General features: G+C 35.2%; 1 long non-coding RNA gene across 1 annotated transcript; it reads left to right on the top strand.

Annotated features, from left to right (window-relative positions):
- The first annotated feature begins 351 nt into the window (after window positions 1-351).
- LOC148879452 (uncharacterized) lies at window positions 352-4,268 on the top strand. The gene is made up of 3 exons (XR_016105607.1): window positions 352-454; window positions 3,508-3,560; window positions 3,690-4,268. It is a non-coding gene; the product is annotated as an uncharacterized LOC148879452 (long non-coding RNA).
- The last annotated feature ends 4,365 nt before the right edge of the window (window positions 4,269-8,633 follow it).

The following is an 8,633-nucleotide window of genomic DNA, read 5'->3' as shown; positions in this document are numbered from 1 at the left end:
CAAATTTAGACACATGACATTTTGTAAGTTGTTAAAACCCACAATTCATTACCATCGTTCAAACAAGTGACCTTCTCATATCTAAAAAGATAGACACATGATAATTTCTAGGAAATTACTACTAAAGCCCACAGCCCACAACTAGGCTACAACCCCCTCCCCCAATCAGACCAGTATTTTAAAAATCGCGCCTCAGACACACCTAAGCGCAGAGGCGAGGCACATTGTAGACTATGCACCTTGCCCAAACCAGCGCCAAGCGAGCGCCTTATCAAGTTTTCGAATTTTCGAATATTTTATTTAATAGATAATTATTAGCATCTATAAAAAGTGTTTTTCTTTTATTTTTTTAAGCCAATTGCATATCATATAGTAAAAATAATAGAAAATAGAGGGGGAAAGGGTGAAGAGGAAGGAAGAGTAGCGTACTATCGCCATATTCAATCAAAAATAGGTATTCTCTTCTTCTTTTTCTTCCAGTTCGTTTCCTCCTCTTTCTTCCTTATTCATTGTTTTTTTTTTTCATTGCTGTTTTAGACAAAGAACAAGGGCTCCGCCCCTTCGTCTTCTTCACTGTTTATTTACTTTTTTTCCCTTTTTGCTCTCTAGTTTGCGCTAAAAACAGGGGCTCCGCTCCTCCTCTTTCTTCCTTATTCATTGTTTTATTTTTTTTATTGTTGTTTTAAACCGAAAACAAGGCCTCCACCCCTTCTTCTTCTTCACTGTGTTTGCACCAAAAAATAGGGGCTCTGCCCCTTCTTTTTCACTGTGTTTGCACCAAAAACAGCGGCTCCGCCCCTTCTTCTTCTTCTTCACTGTGTTTGTACCAAAGAAAGGGACTCTGACCCTTCTTCTTCTTCTTCTTCTTCTTCTTCTTCTTCTTCTTCTTCTTCTTCTTCTTCTTCACTGTGTTTGTATGAAAAAACAGGGGCTCCGCCCCTTCTTCTTTTTCACTGTATTTGCACCAAAAACAGGGGCTCCGCCCCTCCTCCTCCTCCTTACTTATTGTTCATTGTTTTTTTTCCATCACTGTTTTAAACCGAAAACATGGGCTCCGCCCCTTCATCTTCTTCACTGTGTTTGCACCAAAAATAGGGGCTATTCCTCTTCATCTTCACTGTATTTGCAGTTTTGCACGAAAAACATGGCATATTTTTGCAATCATTATGAACAGAAAATATGCCCTAATCTTTTAGAACTAAAATACTAAAATTCTGAATTTCTTTATCCGTAACATTGAATTTTTCTAAAAACAAATAAAGAATAGACAACCTTATCATGAACGGCAGTTCTTTCTTTCTTAGTTTTTTTTTTTTTTTCTTTCCACTAGTTTCCTGTTTCCATTAATTTTAACATTTTACACATTATTTATTTACTTCTTCTACTGATTTATTTTAATTTTATCAACGGTGTTTTGTAGTTCTATGCAAGAATATTTAATAAGAAATGACTGATGTGAGTGCTAGCCAGGAAGAAAGCCAAGGAACTCAAGGAAATAGAAGGGATCCAGCTTGGAAGTATTGTCACTTGCAAGATCCCAAGAATACCAATGCAGTGGCAAGTAATTTTTGTGGAAAAATTACTAATGGGGGGATTATAGAGCCAAGGAACACATCATTGGTGGTAGGAGGAATACAAAAGCTTGTACTAAATGTCCTAAAGATGTGAGAGAAGAGATCTTGGCTTATATGAACAAAAAAAAAACTGAGAAAGAAAGTATGAGTGGGGAAGAAGAGGGCACTTGCATTTTAGAATTTGATGACTTTGAGAATATGATTGAAGATGAAGATGATTTGTGAGATGATGTTCACATACTTGGAGATAGTGGGAGATCTAGTAGTGTAAACAACTTCAAAGACTAGGCCTTTGGGGTCTATGACTAAGGAATCGAGTTCTAAACCTAATAGGCCACCACCCATAAAACAAGGGGTCCCATGGATAGATTTATTTCTACACTTGGCCCAAAACAAGTTGTGGAAATGAAAAGAGAGCAGAAAAGATTGAAGCAAACAACCATTGATGTATATAACAAAGAGGCAAGAGAACATGTTTCTATATGCATTGCTAGATGGTTCTATCAAGCAGGTATTCCATTAAATACCATTCGTTTAAAAAGTTTTTAGGTCATTTTGGAGGCAGTTGGACAATATGGGCTGGGATACAAACCCCCAAGTTATTATGAGATGTGAGTTCCTCTTTTCAAAAAAGAAATGGAACACATAAAGACATTGCAGTGCCACAAGGATGCGTGGGAAAAGTGGGGTTGTCCTTTAATGTCTGATGGGTGGACGGACAAAAAAGACAGGACCCTCATAAACTTATTGGTCCATAGTCGTGCTGGGACCATGTTTATAGAAATTATTGATGCTTCAAATGAGGTGAAAACAGATGACATGTTTTTATTACTTGACAAGATGGTAGAGAAAATAGGGGCAAAGGATGTTCTTCAAGTAATCACAAACAATGCTTCAAACTATGTTTTATAATTTCTTTATTGTTATTTGTTATTATTTTTTTGCAGTCTTTACTTTTCAATTTATACATGTTTGATTATTTTCTTGTGTTATTGCCTTTAGGAAAAATTTTTATGGAAAAACATCCTCATTTAACTTGGACCCCGTGTGTTGCTCACTATTTGGATATGATTTTGGAAGATATTGGAAAGTTGCTAGTTATAAGTAAAACAATTGAAAGGGCTATTACACTTACATGATATATTTATAATCATTCGGGGTTATTAAATTTAATGAGGAAGTACTTAAACCAGAGAGAGTTACTCCGGCCAGCAAAGACCAGTTTTGCCACTTCTTTTCTCACTCTGCAAAGCATTTATAAACAGAAGAAGAATTTGAGAGATCTTTTTAATTCAAAGGATTGGAACGAAATCAAGTGGGTGAAGGAAATAAAGGAGAAAATGGTAGGGGAGACAGTGATGATGCTCACTTTTTGGAACAATATCATCTTCACACTTAAGGTGTGTAGTCCACTTGTACGGGTCTTGATATTGGTGGACCATGGGAACAAGCCTTCAATGGGTTACATTTATGAAGCCATGGATAGGGCAAAGGAAGCCATTGCAAATGGATTTGGTGGACATGAGGAAAAATAGAAACACATTTTTGAAATCATTGATAAGAGGTGGGAGTGCCAACTCCACCAACCATTGTCGCAGCAGACTTTTATTTAAATCCAAATTTTACTATAATGATACTGAAAGGATTGATTCAGATGAAGAAATCATCACTGGACTTTATAAAGTAATTGAATTGTTTGAAAAGGACAGAAACAAGATTAATGCAATTACTGATGAGATAAACAAATATAAAAATGCAGAGGGTGTTTTTGGTTGGCAGCGAAAGGTGAAAGCACTAGGTAAGTAACATTAACTTAATAGTTTGTTTATTTAATTATTTAGTACTTTTTATGTATTTAAATAAAATTCTAATTAATATTTTGTTATTATTTAACTTTTTACAACTGATTGATGGGTTTCATATGGTGTTTCAGCTCCAAATTCACATTTGGATGTGAGAGGAAGTGGAGTGAGTGTATTTGAGCATGTAATTAAAGCTTCACTTAAGATATTAACATTATATTTTTATATTTTATAATCCATTATATGTTGATACTTTTAGTTTTTAAACTTCTAATTTTTATTAATCAATCTTATGTTTTATGAATTTATGCAGATCCATACAAAAAAAAAAAAAAGGAATCGGTCGGATCAAAAGTGCTTGAATGACTTAGTCTTCATTAAGTTCAACCAATTACTTTAAGAGAACTTTGATTCATGTAGTGTCACTGAAAATGATTGGGTATTCGACGATGATTCTTTAACATGGGGAGATGTGGATCTTGCTTCGAGAGTCGAAGAGCCAATAAGGACCACAAGAGATAGAGGTTCAGGTGTAGCTTCAACTTCTCATGCAAGAGCAACAACATCAACCAATGGAAGAAGGTCTAAAGGGGGTTCAAGTTCTCAACTTCGTTTCGAAGATGAAGAATTTGATGAAGAAGAATCAGAAGAGGAGTTGGGAGACTATAATTCTAATAAGGAGGATGATGAAGTTGAACTTCCAAATGAAGAAGATGATGAAGAAGATTATGGAAATGAAGAGTGAATGGAGAGTGGAGACTTGTTTGTTTTGTTTAAGACTGACTGGCGTTTTCTTTTTATCCATACTTGTTTTTTGTTAATATTGACTATTGATCTTGAATCTTAATCAATCATCAAATGATGTGAATGTGAATTTGTGTTCATGTGTGAATTATTGATTACCACTTACTAGATATTAGACTTGATGTAGTGATTTCAGATTTAGTGATTGTGATAAGTCGCTAAGTCATAAGTGGTATTGATAATTGAGGCTTAATTGTTTAAATTTATCACCATGGAGAGTGGAGACTTGGGCTTGGAGAGGTAAGTTTTCTTTTAATAACTTCTTTTATTATGTTTGTATTCTTGTTCATTATTTATGGATTTATGATATTAAATACTTTGTCAATCCTCATTTGCTTGTTCATTGTAAGTGATTAATTTTAATGAGTATATGACATTATCATATAGCTTGTATGTGTGAGCCATGGATGTTGGAGACTAGAGAGGTAAGTGTCTTTTTAACTTCTTTTATATTTGTATTTTTGTGTCTTATCTTATTCATGATATTTAAATTCTTTGTAGTTTATAAGCACATTGGTGACAATGACATTATTTTAACATTTTTTTATATTTGAATAATATGATTTTATTTCATTATTTGAATCATTGATATTTTGAATTTGATCATTGATACTATGTTAGACTGTTAGTAACTAACTTAGTATGTTATTTTAATTATTTAATTGTTTAGAAATTTATAGTTTATACTTTAGAATTTAGAATTTAGACTTTAGAATAGAAATTAGATCTTTAGATTGCATTGTCATACTCATATCTTAACTCTCAACTCTTGAAAATTTAGATTGTATTGTTTTTGTATTTTTTTTCTGATTTGTTTTTAATTTTTATGTATTTTTTCATTTTTTTTACATTTCCTGAAAATTCTGTGCGCCTTTTTGAAAAAGATGCACGTTTCGCCTTGCACCTTGCACCTTGGGCGCAAATTGGCCCCTACGCCTTGCGCTTTTAAAATAATACATGGCCTCATTTTTTTAGAAAACTAAATACGTAATCTTTTCTGAGAAGTTGCTGCTAAAACCCATAACCCACTACCACCATTTTCAATCTATTCCTAAAAAATGCAGAAAATACAAAATTGATTATCCACAACCACTTTCAATCCATATTCTAATAATTATTGAAAAGCTATTTTTTGAAATAAACATTTTTTAAAATTTTAATAATTATTTAAAATATTAATAAATATAAATAACATTATTAATTCCATAATATAAATTTAACATTACTGATTTCCCATATTTAATACGGGGTCATTCACTAATCGGTAGTTAAAAAAGAATTTCTAATTTTAGAAGCCAGACAAATAAGGACAAATAAAACTAGGTAAGCTTAGTTTTTGGTAAAAAATTAGGTAGCTAAAGATTATCACATATAACGCTGATTTTAACGTAATGGGTAAAACACTTAAACATCCCTTGCCAACGTTATGTCTAATGAAGTCATCCAAAAGTCTCTTTTGCCCCTGTTAGTTCTTCAAGTTTTCAGAATAAAGACAGAGGAAACTAGAAACCGTATTCAGAAACAAAAACCTGGTATGTGTCAAATCCCAAACTATGTTCAAGTACAATAGCAGAAACCAAAAACCCGATCTTCATGGAGTTCATTGAAAATCATTTTCGCCGCTAATTAAAAACCGTATGATTCCCAGTCGATTATAGAAGGGAGGAAAATTAGACCCCATTTGGTTTGAATCGTAATCCCATTCCTATTCTTGCTGGAATGACATTCCCCCTAAAGGTGTAAAGTGGCTTGTGCTGTGGGCTGTCACCGGTTGTGTCACCCTCCTAGTAAAAAATTTGGGGGTCGGCCCGGCACAGCCCACGGCCTAGGCCCATGCCGTGCCACGTGCCGGGCTGGCCTGTGGACCGAGCCTTGGGCCAGGTCGAGCCAAAGTTATTTATTTTAAAAAAATTGACAAAAAAACTTAAAATTTATTTTTATATGAATTTTGTGTATAAAATTGCTTATATATGCAACAATTAAATAAATTAGTATAATAAAATTAAAAAATATCTATTTTATTAATATATATATATATATACATTATATGGGCCATGCTGGCTTGTGGGCCGTGAGCGGCACAGCTAGCTCAGTTCTGCCGATCCATGGACCTAAAACCCCAGGCTCAGCACAACCCGCATGGTTGTGCCAGGCTGGTCCAAGTTCGTGCCGGGCCGCGGGTGGCATGACCCGATTTACACTTCTAATTCCTCCATTTGAGGGAACGGTTATTCTCTGCCCCTTCATTGGGAATAAAATCTCATTATTGTTGGTTCCAATTCTCATTCTCATTTCTGTCTAAACCAAACAGACTATGGGCATTCCAATTTCGTTTCTGAAAGATTTCAATTCCAATTCCGATTTCCACTGTAAATCAAACGGACCCTGAAATGTTAAATAAATTAATCCTCATGTCCATGAATCAATGTCCCTCGTCACACTTTTCATTTTGAACGAAGAACCAAATTATGCTTAGAAGGGTTTGATTCCATGGGTGGGCCTTTGCCATCGTCTTCAACCTCATGAATTCTTGGAAATCCATCCTTGTAAATAAATACATACAAAGAACGAAACTATTATAGTCTACAAACAGAACTGAGCACTAAAATAGGAAAAGCACCAGACCCGCTAGCAGAGACTGAGAACCGGTGAACATTGAAAAAAGCAAACAAGGGCAAAATACAAAAACCTCCTCTCAAGTTTCTAACAATCATAAAAACCTCCCTTTTAGTTGTATTTTAATAAAAACCTCCCTTAAATTTTCCAAATACCCATTTTACCCTTTTATGCATTAGTTTATATATATTTTGTAAATTATCCTCTCTCTCTACTGATCCTCTCTCTAGGAGTCAAGTGACGCTGCTTCTTCACACTTCGATTCGTTCTTTCCTCTACTTCAAAATCTATGGTAAGCTTATGCATCGGCGTTACTTACAAAAGAATATCAACATTAGCAACTAAGCCGCATCAAACTGATGGATAGATGAGATGGGTACTATTCTCAAGATGATCCTCCTCATTTTATCGGTGAAAAGGGACTGATTTGATGAATTGGACTAATCTGGTTGGCAAAGAAAAAAGGGATGTTCTCTTTATTGTTTTATTCATAGAGAGAGATGGCATCCATTGCTGTTGTCCACGAAAAACGAGAAAGCAGGATGGATGATGAAACGAGAGAGGGAGAGAGATATGTAATGGTGGGCAGTGGATGCTTTTTGGCTTCGTTTTGGTGGAGAAATTGAGGTTGTGTTTTTTATGTTTATCATTTTTAATTTCAAGGAGGGAGAACAGGAGGATTCTGTGTTTTGATTTTTGAAATCTCAATCGGAAAGTTTTAATGGAGAGAGGGGAGGAGCGGATGGGAATAGGGATACACTCATGAAGGGGAATTTCTATTTTGAAAAAGGGAAAAGATTGTTTGAACCATTTTTAGGAGCTACCAGTTCCAAGTATTTGAAAACCTTGACTTGAGACTATTGATTGGTCCTCTGTTTTCTGTTTCAATGCTGCAATCATTTGGTTGTTTCAGCGGCAGCAACAGTAGATGGTGAATGAAACCCTAAAACGATGAACCCATCTACTGAAACCCTGATTTAAGCTTCCGCAAATCATCAGTGGTGTTCAAGTTGGTGCAAAACCCACTGTAACAAGTAACATTTTTTTCTACTTTTGGCACTATCGAGCCATTTCTGGATGCTGGATCGGTCGTGAGTAACACCGATGCATAGGCTTACCGAAGATTTCATAACGTCAAATGAGATGGGGCATTTAAAAGCACAAGACAGACAGACAGACAGACGTAGAAGTGGGGAACGGGGGAGCGTGGCTTTTGGAGCTGGGGGAGAGAATGAGTCAAAGTGTAAAGAAACAACGTCACTTGATTCCTAAAGAGAGAGGGCCAATAGAGAGAGAAATTTATAAAAGGGTAAAATGGGTATTAAAAAAATATTGATGCAGTGGTCTAACGTTTTTAGTTGGATTATTAATGGAAGGGAGGGTTTTGTTGGTTTCTTTAAAAATAAAGGAAAGGTTTTTGTTAAAGTATAATTAAAGGGATGTATTTATGATTGTTAGAAACTTCAGGGAAGGTTTTTGTATTTTACCCAAAAAAACAAAGCACAGGGCAGCCCCCATTTGGAGAGAATGCAAGATTTTTGTATTTGCAAAGCATCTTTAAGCTAGTGAGAGGAGCTCTAAACCACTCTTGGTTGACAATGTGCTACCTCATCACCGTTAATTGACAAAGAAGAATCAAGTAACCTATAGAAAAGTATTGAGCATATGTGTAATTTTTGTTGTCCCACTAAATTAGTTCATGTATTCAAAATGGAGTAAAATTGGGTTTTTTCAAAAAAAATAATCACTTGTGACCTTCCTAGAGGTGTAAATCGTGCCCTTTGGACTGGTCTAGCATGGCCTGGCACGATGGCACGTAGGTCGTGTCAGGCCCGAC

The sequence above is a fragment of the Nelumbo lutea genome, chromosome 1, assembly GCF_056320005.1.
Source record: "Nelumbo lutea isolate HS-2025 chromosome 1, American lotus-T2T, whole genome shotgun sequence".
Lineage (NCBI taxonomy): Eukaryota > Viridiplantae > Streptophyta > Magnoliopsida > Proteales > Nelumbonaceae > Nelumbo > Nelumbo lutea.
Note: the sequence above shows the minus strand (reverse complement) of the source record. Positions and strands in the feature narration are given on the sequence as shown.